Below are 13,962 nucleotides of genomic sequence, written 5' to 3'. Positions count from 1 at the left end.
CTAATTATCATGGTGTTTTAAAAGTCTTATTTATGAATGGTGAATAATATTTTAAATATATCCTTCTAACCTTCTACTGAATCTTATGTAAGTCATAATTATAATCTACTGGAATTACATACCCAGCCTGAGGAGGAACAATATTCCAAATATTAAGTTCATGTCCCTTGACTGATTTACTTTAAGACATTGCAGCAGTTCCTTTGTCAGTACCATTTTGAAGCACTATTGGCCCATTTGTAATTCTACCTCATATTGGTTCAGTTAACTTTGAAGGTAGCGCTTTTCATACCTTTTAGATCAATGAATGTACATCAGATTTTAAATGCAGATTATATGCTTATCTTGCCAACTATCATTAGCCCAAAATGTTCCTTGTATAATCTATCTATTGTGGTAGACTTACATTATTCAAGAAACAGGAGGAAAAGAAAAAGAAAAAAAAAAGGAATAAAACCCCCAAACATTTAGAAATATTAAGAATCTATTTTAGGAGCTCAGTCCTGTACATAAGATTCCCTATTTTGTCTGTCGTTCAGCTGGAGTGTCACACACTTTGGTCTTGAACCATCTGCTTCCTTCTCAGGGGTTGTAGTGAATGACTAGTTACCTATTTTGTTTCCATCAAAATCCTAGTGAATTAAGAACAAAAGCATTTAATGCTAATTAGTAGCTTTCTGACAGGCCAGGGAATTGATCACCTCAGATGTTTACTTCAAGAATTTGTTACTCTAAATGAAAGTGAGGCCCTTCATCAGGGCAGTTTGGCTGACAGTTTGACAGTATCTTATTAAATGGATGTGGTGTACTCAAACTTTTCCCTGTTTCTCATCTGGCAGCTCACACAAGCATTAATTTTCACTTGAAAAGATCTACATTTTGCTATAAAAGTCAATATTAAGAATATTTTTCAAAATTTCTTTTTGTTTTATTTCATCCTGGAGTACAGTGAAAACTGTTCATAAAATAATGACTTGAACATTGCCTAGGGAAAGATACCTCATTTAATGCCACAAATGATGCAAAGGACAGCAGAGCAGATTGGAGAACTTAAAAATGAGGGGGAAAATAGGTCAGTAGAATAAACAGAGGCCTTTAAGCTATTAAATAAGCATATATCACTCACTGCTGCAGATATATTCTGTTCAAAGTAGAAATTATTAGCATCCAGTATGAGGTAATCATGAGTTTCAATGCAACTCAATTTATCAGCTCTGTGTATAATGATTAACCTGGCAGAAGGATGTGTAGCATGTCAGAAGGGGAAGTGTTTGTCTTTGATTTTTTTTGTTTTTTTCAGGAAAGAAATATGGTCACCCTGGATCATAAACAAACTTGCAATGGCAGTGACAGGGACAGTACTCGGTTCCTTGAGCACTTATTGAGTGGATAGGCTTCCCTAGGGATATACTGCTCAGTGAAGAAAGGCAGTGGCAGCTGTGGCAAGGCACAACATAGATTTAAATTGTTCCAAAGGAAATCCATGGTCTCTAGTATCACTAGCTCCTCTCTGTAATCTCAGTCTTGCATCTGCTCCATGGATTTCGTGATGCCACTGGTTCTCCTGTCCAGACCCAGACAGTCCATCTCTCTGTGTCTCTGCAATAGCATGCTGGGGCAGAGCTTCATGCTGCTAAGTACCCTGTATGGGAATATATATAATTATTTCAGAAATAACATGGAACTCAAGGTGATTGAGTCATACTTTGACACACCTCTGTCTGCCAAGAAAAATGCAGGCACTCCCTTACAGAGCAGTTGCTAAGAGCACTTCTTCAGGCTCTAGGAGAGAGAAGATGCTTTATTGTACAGTTAACTGCAGGAGTTAACAGCAGGGTTTCAGTCTGGGACTTGTCAAAAAATTAAAGCATGTAATTAAAGGCTGTGCTTCTGCCTAAGAGATGTTGCACCATGTAGAATTAGTCTGGGACATTATTCTGTAAATTTAAGACACTGTGAAAAGTAATTTTATTGGCATTTGTAGCCTAAAAAAATAAAGAAGAGAAAGTTCTGGTCAGCACTAAGAACAAACATCTTTTGTTTGTTTTATGCTAAATTTAAATAAAAGAAAGCAGAGACTATGTAAAAAAAAAAAAAAAAGAAAAGAAAGAGAGAGAAATACTTTTTAATTTTGAAATGTTAATAGATTTTTTTTTTCCCATGACTGAGCAGGAGAATCATGAAACACATTTGATCTGTGCATTCCCTTTCCTGTGTCACCACTAGCATCCCTTAGCTTTTGTGAGCCTTTTGGAACATTCACCATTGACCAGTTACCATCCTAGTAAGAGACAGCTGAATTTTGCAGGTATAGCTCTCTGACATCTGAATTACAACAGCAACATACAATTTTCAGCATATTTCAAATAGTCAGAAGAAGCAGGCAATGAGAAAAAACTTTGTGGCTTTTTCACTCTTCTATTTTAGTTTTCGCTTCTATGAAGTAAAGAAAGTAATCTGTTTCATTGTAATATGAACATTAACCTTTTAGTTGAAACAGTAGGACACCATACAGTGGTGATAACAAATGGCATCTTGTCATTGCTCCTATTAGTGAGCTAAAAAATAGTTTATGTTTGCAGTGCATGTACCAGAAAAAGCCACATAGCACAATGGCCCATGATTATGGGATCTAGAGGAAGAAGGTTCAGATGCTTTGAATTTCTGTGTTGCTTTACAAGTCAACACATGGAATATATTCTCCAGTTATTTCTTAAAGAAAACTGTTCTGTGAACTGTTATAAACTGATATTTAAAAGGGTCTTCTCTATGTTACAAGGGATGCATGCTTTTTCTTTCCAAGCAAATAGTTTGACCATTGCTTCACACGTGAGCCTGTAACTCTGCCACCTGTCAGCCGATACCTAGTTCTGCAGAAGGAAATGAGCCTATTTTTTTAGCACAGGATAAACAAATCCTCCATGTATTAAAATGCACTCACTCAGCCACACTCCTTTCCCCAGGAGTCTTTCAATTTATCTTTTCTTCTGAGGAAATTTCCCACCTATCTAAGAGTTTCCCACCTTCTTTACTTTTTAAGTAAAAAAAAGCCTAGTATTTATATTTACAGAAGTAAGAAGCCCCAAACTCTGTCATGTTCTCCAGTATGTCATTTCAGGAGGCTGTAGGGTATTTGCAATCATCTGTCTGTTTCCCAGGAACTCATTTGCTTTTGTTAGTTATTCACAGTCAGTCTTGATCAGTCAGTCAAGCATCAGTCTTGATGCTTGTAGGTACCATAATTACTCACCACAGAATGACTGCAACAACGAGTTGTGACTTTGTCACTGCATAGTAACAACCAGAGCAGTTCTCTCCGGAATATGTGCGCTAATTCTGGAAGGTGAAGGAAAACATTCTCCCTTCAAGATGGGACTTCAACACCTGGTAACTTGTTGCCAAAGACTGCAGTGCCCCCCACTGTGTAACCTTCGCTTTTCCTGTTTAAGAGGAGGAACTGTTGCAGATCTGTTATAATCTTTCACACCTATCTAGTATGTAGAACGTGAGCACTATATACTTCTCGCAGAAAAAAAGCTATAGCTCTGATATGTTTTAAAAGAGCTTTAGCTCAGGAAGTAGCCAAATTGAAACTGTAGTTCAGTTCACTTTCTGTCTCCCTTTCCAGGATAGGCCTGGGTTAATTAGTAACCACCCTTCCAATATCCATTTCCTCCTCTTGCACTTTTTCTATATAAACTGTGTACATTTGTTCAGCCACTGTTGTTGCAGGATCACCCCACCCTGCTCAAGTCCAAAGGTTTACCAGTTTTGTTTAGCTTATAAATCTAAAGATGAGTAAGATAAGACAGGTTTTGTAGACTAATTACTGCAATCTATTTTAGTGATACTGCACTGACTTAAAATTTGGTGCTGTTGCGTCAAAATTTAAAATATATTGCAGTTTGAAGTCTTCAAAATTCTTTTCCAGTATTACTATTTGGAATGGTAGTTTGTGCTTAAGTTACTAATTTAGAAAGTGAGACATACGAGGTAGACAGACAACCTATGTGTCATGTACATTAGTGTCTATCCACATTTTCATTGTTGCCAATGAAAATTATAAATAACACAGTTTACTGGAGAACTTTCAAAATTAGAAGTCTTACTTCTGAGAGTGCTGTCTGAAGGGGTTTTAGGCATCAGGAGGGCTGATTCACGATCGTACTCCATAGTGTTTAGTTTAATTGTTTAACTTTTTTATTCCACTTCAACCTGAACACCAAAACCCCCCTACAGTTCAGAGCTGATGGCATTTGCTCTCTCTGTAGTTATATTATTCAGCACACATGCCACAAAGAAAGAAGAAACTGAGACCTTAGGCTTTCCTTAACATTCCCCACTGTTCCTGCTGTCAGTGGCCAAGGCTATGGAAGACACAAGGAACATTTGACTACTGCTTTTCTGACTTAGATATAGCTGATGACAAGGAGGGACCAGCTGCTGATAGCTTGCTCTGGCTTCTTCTGTCACCCATGTAGGAAATGCTGCTGCTTTAAATACATTAGAATGGCTCTGCCATTCTGGAATAGGAAAAATTCTTTCCCAACTGAGCACATCTGTAAACTATTTTTGAGGCAAAATATGAGGATTAGTAACACTTACTACATGGTGGCCCAGGGAACTGGAGTGCTCATGAAACCACCACTGGCCCAAAGGGGAGCTGCAAAACCCTGAAATGTTTAATTACAAGAATGCAAGATATTTTGAAAAACTGAAGGGAAAATAAATTGTCATACAAAATTTTTGAGAACTATTAATTTATTGTTATTCTAGTATCTTTTAGTTGTTCCCTAGAAGATTACAGGTCTTGGAAACAAAAAATCCAGTAACATGGGGATTTCTGTTCTGTGCATGTTCCTTTGCTGGCACTTGACAAACGTTTAGCATCCTCAGTCTCTTTGCAAGTTTTGGACAGGTCTCCTCATAGCTTCATTTGATGTTTCATATTCCATGTATGAGAAGAAAGAGTAAATGAACTTGCTTTCTCCAATTCAGGACTTTTTAGATCTGCTTTATCCCTGCTAATTAGCCTCTTTTCCTGACTGGTGAATACTAGGCTGTTCCAGGCAGAGAATTCAGTCCAAGCATCCTTCTTAGAACCTTTTCTAACACTATCATATTCTTTTTGAAAGGAGGAGGACATCCCAATTTTTTTCCTGTAATTCTTGCAAAATCTATGTCTGAATTTCTCTACATGTGAAAAAAAAAATCCATATATAATGCTAAAATAGAATTATTTCTAACTTTCCAATTGGTTTTGCACATATAATTTTTTTTTTTCCTCCCTCATAGGTGCTTTGACAGTTTTGAACCTTCTGGTAATAAACAGTTAACAGCATGCTGTAGCAATACAAGAAATGCTCAGGGAGCGAGGTTGTGCATCCTAAAAGCAGATAAAATTGTCCAACTCTGCAGGCAACAGGCCTTTACTGAACTATTTATAGAGCTATTTATAGGGGAAGAGAGGGGAAAGAAGAAAAGGAATTAGTAAATGACTTTAAAAAGCACAGGTACTTAGTATTCATAGTGGATGTGCTGATTTAGGAAGTCAGGAGATATGACAGAGAAAAAAGGTAAGGAATGTTAATAGTGTTACATAGACAAAGACTATTTTTTTCTACTTTTGTCACCTTCCTGTGTTTTGAATTTTTTTTTCTTTTCCCACCCAGCCATTTCAAAGGCATATCCTTGCCATGACGCATCAATTTTCTGTCTACTTGAGGTTTAGAAATAGCTGAGCTGTTATAAATAGATCACAATCTGCAAGAGACTAAGACAATGGAAATACTGTAAAAGCTTCACTGAAAAATTTAGAGGTGGATTGAGATTCCGGCTGTCTCCTAGAGTAGAAGTGCTCAGTTTGAAATGCTTTATTAACCACTGCAGAGGAAGCCGTGCTCTTTGTGCAGTAGGGGGGAACAGCCAGGTGGAATCAGGTGGTGCTTTTGGTCATGGTGCCAAGCAGAGAGCGACGTCCAGCCCCGTCCCTGGGAGGTCTCAGCTCAATGATGTGAGAAGGAGGCACTTTGCTGTTCCTTACTGCAAAGCTAAAACACAAGAGGCAGTTACACTTTTATACACTGTAGAGACACTAAATCAGAATGTATCACTTTTACACCACAATTTTTCTGGCAGTACTTGTGTACTCTGACTTGATAGCATTCGTCAAGTTTGCTCCCTTTTTCCGCTTTGCCTCCAAAACACCTTCAATTTAGTGAGGTGTTGTAGCATATGGTTGAAAGCTCGACCTTGTCTAATAAGGCAGTGAAAAAATCAAAATTGAGAAACAGTTGAATATCCCTTTGTTTCTGTTTGAGTAATTCCTTTGTAAGGTCGTTTAGATCCTGCCAACACTTCCAAACAGACTTCAGGAGAACGAGGAGTTGTCCTGCACTGAAACCTGATACCTGGGAGTGGTGTTATTCCCCCAGCCATATACGTATAGCTGAGGTCCATTTTCTTATACCTGATTATATAATTCTGTTAGAGACTGAGAAAGGTGTGGATAAAATAAGACATTAAATGGAAGGAACAAACTTTCTCAAAGACATGTTTCTGCCTTAAAGAGGAGCTGCTTCCCGAAACCAGGCTATATCACAGTAGCTATATCATGGCTTAACATAAGCTATCCATTCTCAATCCTTGTCAAACACAATATCACACCACTAATGTAGGACCTGATCTTTGCCTGAAGCCTGTCCCCAGTTGTTGTAATAGAACTTTAGCCAGTACACACTGCAGAATCAGGTCCTTCAAATCTAAATTAGCATTCTGTTGAAAACTAAACATATGTTGGTTTTTTTCACTGTCGATAACTTTGTTTCCAGGTTTGGAAAAGAAACTTCCTGTGGAAGAATCCAATGAATTTATTAATGAGCTCTGTAAGTACGTAACTATTAATATCTTCTGAGATTTTGTTTGTCTTATTTTTATCTTCAAGTTCAGACTCTGAAATAAACAGATGTTCTGAAGCTTTCCACTGAGAATACTACAATATGCTGTCTTAGATATATTGTGATAACTGGGATATTGTAGGAAACAAGTAAATAGCTGTGTACAATATTTCTGAAACAATTTGTACCTTTATATGAAGTAAAGTACTTTATCTCACATTGCACTGATAACCCTAAAAAGAAAATATCTAAAATATTTCTTGCATGTTATTAAAGATTTTTTCTTTCCAACCAGAAAAGAGAATACAAAAATTGAAAAAAATACATAACTTTGTCCTCTAATACTATCAGAGAACATTAAATCTGCTATTACTATTCCATGGCATGACTGGCAACATAGTTTACCTGTCCTAAGCACATTTTCAATAGCTGAGTCCTTCAATTTGTCAAAGAAATTTCTATTTATTTCACAGTCAGGTTTGATCAGAGATATTGTTTCAAGTCCCAGTGTAATTGAAGTCTGTGGCAATCCTCCTACTGACTTAAGTACTCAGGTCCTTTTTTCTTTACAGTGAGGATATCCTTTCAAGAGTTGGAGAAGGGCATCAGTAAATTGCTCAATGTTTTCACACTTTGAGGGGAAGGAACTGTTTGAAATTCACCTAGAAACTAAATTCAACTACCAGTATCACTTGGATGTTCTCCTATTAACCAAGAAATTAAGAGTTCAACCCATCAGTTTGTTGGAGGTCCTGAGAGGAAATACGGACTAAAAAGATCAGTATGCTTTCTGGGGAAAGAAGCTAGAGGATTTGGCTAACTGTGACTGCCTTCTGTATGGAAAGTGACATTTACTGCTTTTATTTATAACGAGGCAAATTCAGCTCTAGAGAGAGTTAGATGTGAGGCCTCTGAAGTCAGCAGCTAGCCTTGGTCCGAATGTGGTTCAATGTGTTCCTCAGTACAAAAGATTATTTCACTGCTTATGTCACTTAAACGTACAGGTACTGAACAAAAATGCATTAGTCTTGGTTTAGGTTGACAAATCTTCTACATTGTAGAAGATCTGAATTTAACCAGGGAGATAAGACTATATGACTGCACTTGCATCTGATTAAAACAAACAAAAACCAGTTCAGGTGAAAAGTGGTCTGAGTTATCACCTTTTTTTTTTTTTTTGCCATATAAATTGTGAGAGCTAGTCCTTGTATTAAAAGGGAAGAATATTTAGTGCTGTATGAAATCAAAAGTCCTTTTTTTTAATAGTCTTTCAATATGTAGAATATGGAACCTCAAAATTACTTTTGGTGAGGGAATATTTTGCCCTGCAGTAGTATGGTATTTCCTTTACAAGCTATTGTCAGAAATTTAATTTTTTTAAAAGCTGAGAACTCAAATTCCCATTGACCTCAAGTCATTGACTAGTAATTAGGAAAGCAGGGATATCTGACCCTATATGAATTTCTTTTGTGGATGTAAAGGACAATAATAGTAAAGAATTTCCTACTTGAATGCTGGTATTTGCTCAACCCCTTGTTCTCAGAGGGGACAGAAAGAAGTTCTTAGGGATCAGAGAGAAGTGGTCAGTTTGCTGTCCTTGGTCACATACCTGCAATCATCAAACACATGAGGCTCAGCAGGTACTTGGTACGCTCAGAGAACAGCATAAAAAACATAAATTTGTGTTACTAAAATAATGTAGAAGTACAGACTCATTGTGCAGGACATAGTGGGCAGAGGAGGTGGGAGGATAAGTCATATTTTTAAGTGCTTTGCCTGCCCTACTCATTTTGCATTTTAATTTTAACATTTCTAGTGCTTATTTAGAATAAGATGTATGAGCCTGTGGGAGCTGTCTTTTGAAGTTTTACAAGTTGGATTTTTTCTGGGGACCCCCCACTGGGGACCCCAGAGGGTCTAAGTGGACTCATCTCTAAGCTCTGGCCAGTTAAGCTTTCTTCCCTCTGTGAAGACAGGCCAATGCAGAATTCATTGCAGGTTCAGTGGATAAATTGCATAAATTGTCTCTAGTTCCTGCCTGGACTACAGGGTCAGCAGTGCTTTGCACACTTCCCAGTCTGGAGGGTCAAGGACATCATATTTTTGTGTGTCATGGAGTCAGTGTTGTCCACAGCCCAACTTAAACATTTACACTACGGACACCAAAACCAATGAAGCTGTTATTTCCTATGGGTTTGTGTATTTGCATTTTTAAAATGCACTCCCTTGTGTCACCACTTTAAATGCCTCACCTGTTCCCCCTCCATTTTTTCCAGTTCCCTCCTCTATTCTCTTACCTGCACCCAAGTTCTGCACTGCTGCTCAGGCACAAAAAGTGATTCACTGGACAAATGGACACTAGATGCTGTGGAATTCCTGCCCTGGACTTTCCTCCCACGGAGGGCACTGTCTTGCCTTTCTTTTCTGCACCAGCCACTGATGTCCACACTACATTGTAGGAATTTAATATTTGTGCCCATCAAATTTAATATCTGCCAGTGGGTTCAAAGGTCTTGAGGTGAGGAAAGGTTGAATACTGTGTCAGCAGACACCATGCAAAGACAAATCTGAATTTAAGGGAAAAAAAGAAAAGCCTATCCAGTAGGGAAAAAATTGGTGTATACACACACAGTAAAGATAGTCACAGCATACACAGTTTCTGTCTTTGGTTTTGTGCATTGCTGTCCCTTTGCTAATGAATGTAATGCTTCTAAAAGTGTTAGATTAAAATTCAGAGGAAGAGAATACTCTGCTTCCCTGCCAAACGGGACAGACCACTGCACTGGTTGTCTTGCTGGCTGTGAATATTTTGCCCTCGGTTACCATTAACATTGCCGCAGCTGTGTATGATTTGCTGATTCACTTGGTGACTGTTTCTCAGTTCCTCTGCTGGGAATTTTCCCTAACTGGTAACATAAGTGCTTTTAGTCTTTGAAGAAGTAAGGAAAAGTCACACTGTTCCTCATACTGACTTAAAGTCCTCCCAGATTTACCCTGGGATATGTACAAACTGTTGTGCTGTAAAGAACCTCAAGAGGAAGATATGAATGTCATAGTTGTCTTAATGCAGTGTCTCTCCTACTAGCAAAGGATTGACTAAAAAAAAAGTAGTTTTCATGTTATCCAAAATATATTAAAGGTCTCGTGAACAGGAAAGCTTTTCTCTTGACTTCATTGTATTCTGGAGCAAGTCCTAGCAGCATAAATCTCACCTTCAATTTATCTTTCTAATCTGACTGATGTAAATGATGCCTTTTTTTTTTTTTTCTTTTGGCTCAGAGTTAAAAGCTGCAAAAGGACAGAATATTTTGTATCAGCCAGAAATTCTTGATTTCAAAGTACAGTTCCAGCTTATTAAAGAAACCATTAAGTTTTTCTAAACATGAAAATTTAAGCTCCTAGAAACCATATTTGCTTTATTTCCCCTCTAACTTAATGAACGAATGATGGAGTCAGCTGACACCACCTTGTCCTTTTCAAGTAAAGTCGACTATGCTTAGCTGTGTGCAGTCCTAGCAGGTAGTTGTAATTAATTTTGTTTATTTTAATTTTAAAAGATAACTACTTTGCTTTAATTTTTCAGTTTATTTGGTGCTTTCTTTTAGACGTTAAAGTTGCTTATTTGTTTTTTAAGCCATTAAGCATTTGTAACTATTTTTGGCAAGCATTCTCACCATTATATATGGTAAAGTTGTATGGGGAATACAAATCAAAATCTTTATAAAGTAACATATGCATTGAACCAAAATCCCACAGAAGCCCATAGGCATGGATAAGTTAACCCAGGTGTGTGTTTATAGTACAGAGGTTTTTATATGGCATGTTTATGTATGATTTATATTCATTTATATATATATATTCATATATATATATATATAAAGCATTAATTCTGATTTTTCTAATATCCAGTGGTCATGTACATATTTATTAGTGTCACTCTATTAGTGTTCTGGTTTGGCCAAATTTAGAAATATCTTCTCTGAGAGAAGGCAGGTTACAGTCATTGGGCGCGCGGGCCCCCCCCCCCCGGTTCGGGAAAAAATAAATTTTCCTCAAAGGAAGGTGAGAGAGATAAAAACTATTTATTTAACAAACACACAGGAAAAGGATAATAATGCTAAATGATAAAACCACTTGGTCTGCGGAGAGAAACCTGGGAAAATTTCAGAGTCCTTCTGTAGATCTCTCTCTCCCCCTCCTTGGAGCTGGGATGGGGTGGTGGGCCCACCTCCAGGGCCAAGGCCTCAGTGAAAATTCCTCCCAATGTATTCTGATGTTGAAACTGTCCAGCAAAGTCCCAGGAAAAACAAAAGTTCAACTCTCCGTCTCTCTCCGGAGAAAGAAAAAGGAGCTGAAAAACTGGCCGAAAGCAAGCAGGGTGCTTTCCCCACTCTCGCTCTGCTGCCACAGCTGAAAAAAAAAGTCTCTGTCAATGTGTGACCTTGAACAAGCTGCAAACTGCTTTGAAGAAGTTTGCTCATGTTTTTCTCCCCCCCTCTCAGGCTCAGTTTAAAGGCACAGAAAGGCACAAGATTAATTTCTGGCCATGGGGCAGTGATAGGGGATACACATCACAAAGTCACCCCAAGACAATTAGCTAAGAGAAAAAGATTGTTTTTTGGTATATCACATTTATATATCACATTTTACTGTCATTCAGAGCTTGAGGTTTTTGAAGAAGAGGTATTTCAATTAATTTGAATGGATTTTAATTCTGACTCAGCTTTTTAGTTGCTATTTCATACTAGCAAGTATTTTTTAAAAAAGCTTTATACTTCAAGAAACTTACAGCTACATTTCCTTTTCTCTGAAGACTGCTTTGACTAGAAATATTTGCAATAAAGATACATTAGGACAGGTTGTGAGGAGGGCAGCAGTTTCTCCATTTTTCCTAATCCTCGTTTTAATAGATGAAAGAACTCTCTGAGAAAGTGTAGTAATTTGTAACAGGCTGTAATCCAGATGTTTATACACAGCCTTGCTGAAAGAAATAACCATGCAGAGCCCTACTATGTTCAGTTCTGCCCAGGCTAAAGTAGCTTGTCAGGCTGGAATAATGCTGTTCTGTGCTCAGGCTTCTCACAGTGCTCACCTCACCACACTCAGTTGGGGATGGATTGGGCTTTTAAACACAGTAAGAAACTATTTTTATATATATATGTATAAAAACACTGTACATCACTCTTTATTAGTCGTATTCTATACTCTGGTCCTCAACTGTAACTTCTTGTTCACATACCAGGTTATGCAGCCTACAAAGAAATGTTATGTATTTGGTCTTAATTCCTCTATTCAGAGAGCATTTAAAAAAAATATTTAATTTTTAAAAAATTTTATTTAGTAAATGTCCCTGGCACTTCTGAAACCAAGTGGAAGGAAAGGGGATGATCACAATCCAAGTCCTTAAAAACATGGCTACAAGAAAAGGAAAAACACAGCTCCAAGCGAGGCTGCAGAAGATGGTCACATTCTTAGTGTGGTGGGCAACAGTGAGTTATCAGAGTCTAGAGAAAAACTGCTTTTAAGGCTCCACTAAATGTAGTCTGTGACTACAAAGATCTGCTTTTTAGTTGTCAGTGACTTGCAAATTATTTGAATTACTTGTTGTCCCTAAAAGCTTCTATAGTAATTTGCCAAAAGAGTCTCCATCAAAATTAAATAATTTTGTTTGGAGCTTAGATCTGGTTTATTACAGTAACATTTTGTAATAAAACCCCCACTACATGAGCTGACAATTGTCTGTCTCTGAATTCTGCTAGATTATCAGAGGCATGCACTCCTAGTCTCAGACGTGGTTTCTCTTTGTGGTTAATTAGCCGTGGGGGAGATTCTGAGAGATGGCGAGTTCTAAAAATCCTTCCAGAGACAGATGATAAACAAGCCTTCTCCTGCCCCAGGTAATTTCCCCTACGAAATTCAGCTTTTGTCTCCTACCTCCTTCAGGAGAAGCCTTTACTGTAGAGGTAGGCAGGATTTTAATGGGACGGTGTCCTCAATGGCGGGTGTATCCACATACAGAGACCGTGCCCCATTGGTATGTCATTGTGGCAGGAGAACAACCTGCAGAGAGCATTGCCTTCCCTGCTGGCTGGAGTCCCTTTCACTTTGGTGAGAACTCAAATTAAATGGGTCAAATACCTGCCATGCCTCGGTTCCCATTCGTCTGCCTCAATCACGCAAACTTGTCATTTTTTCTCGATTTCTTCCCTTGGGAAAATAATGCAAATTATGTTTTATTCTTTGAAAAAAAAGGGAGATCCTCCCTCAGAAAAGGGAGATGCAAAATAAGATGCAAGTAGTAATGTGTTTGTTCTGTAGTATCCCAGTTAACGATGTCTGCAGTCAGGTCACTGACCTGGGCAGAAGCTGCCGTGCTGTGCCACTGGAAGGGATGGCCAGTGGAGCCCACTCTATTGACCTGCTTGGACTAGGGCCCAATGTAAACTCTTGTGTAAAGAACACCATCATTTGAGCTTAATCCTTAAACAGCCTCAGGGCCTCCTGTTCAGTTCAGGGCTGATAAACCCCCCATATCTCTGGCTGGCCTTTCACTTCGTGACTGTTCCCCTTATTTAGTTTAACACCACTGATGTTTTGATATTGCAGCACGACTCAGCTGTTGCTCAGGAGTTACCCTTCCTCCCTGCCTTCTTCTGCCTCAATAATTAGTGGGGGAGAAGTTTATGTTGTTGTTTTAAACATTTAAGTAATTTTATTTGTGTGCAAGTCTAAAGCCAGTGTTACCGAAGAGGGGATGCCAGTAGCTGCGAAAGGCACTACAGTAAATAATTCTTTATGCTGTAATACGCGCTTGGAACTTGTGAGGAACAGGAAGCGCTCTGAATGTCATTCGGCTGTTGGGGCCCACGAACGCTGCCCAAGCAGTGATTTTAAACCCAAAGCCCTGCCCGTGTCCCAGCACAGGTGCGGACCCGGCAGCAGCACCACACCGCAGCCGCGAGTCGATGCGCTCTGCCCGTGCAATGGCAGCCCGGGCCGGGCCGCGGCGCGGGGCCCGTGGAGGCGTTGCCGGGCGGGTGCGCGGCCCCCCCGCGGCGGGGCGGGG

At 38.8% G+C, this 13,962-nt stretch overlaps 1 protein-coding gene across 4 annotated transcripts in view; it reads left to right on the top strand.

Moving 5' to 3' along the window:
- Positions 1-13,962, top strand: part of MFSD6 (major facilitator superfamily domain containing 6) — a 44,062-nt gene that overhangs the window by 1,943 nt on the left and 28,157 nt on the right. For all 4 annotated transcript variants that reach the window (XM_042040698.1, XM_042040700.1, XM_042040701.1 and 1 more), the window contains one exon: positions 6,831-6,884. The gene's annotated coding sequence lies outside the window, so the exon portion shown is untranslated. Of the gene's footprint in view, positions 1-6,830; positions 6,885-13,962 lie in introns of those variants that run through there.

The sequence above is a fragment of the Corvus kubaryi genome, unplaced genomic scaffold (assembly GCF_017639235.1).
Source record: "Corvus kubaryi isolate FWS band 111438036 unplaced genomic scaffold, C.kubaryi_AGA036_p1.0 37396, whole genome shotgun sequence".
NCBI classification, from domain to species: domain Eukaryota; kingdom Metazoa; phylum Chordata; class Aves; order Passeriformes; family Corvidae; genus Corvus; species Corvus kubaryi.
This window is presented reverse-complemented; position numbering and strand designations above follow the sequence as displayed.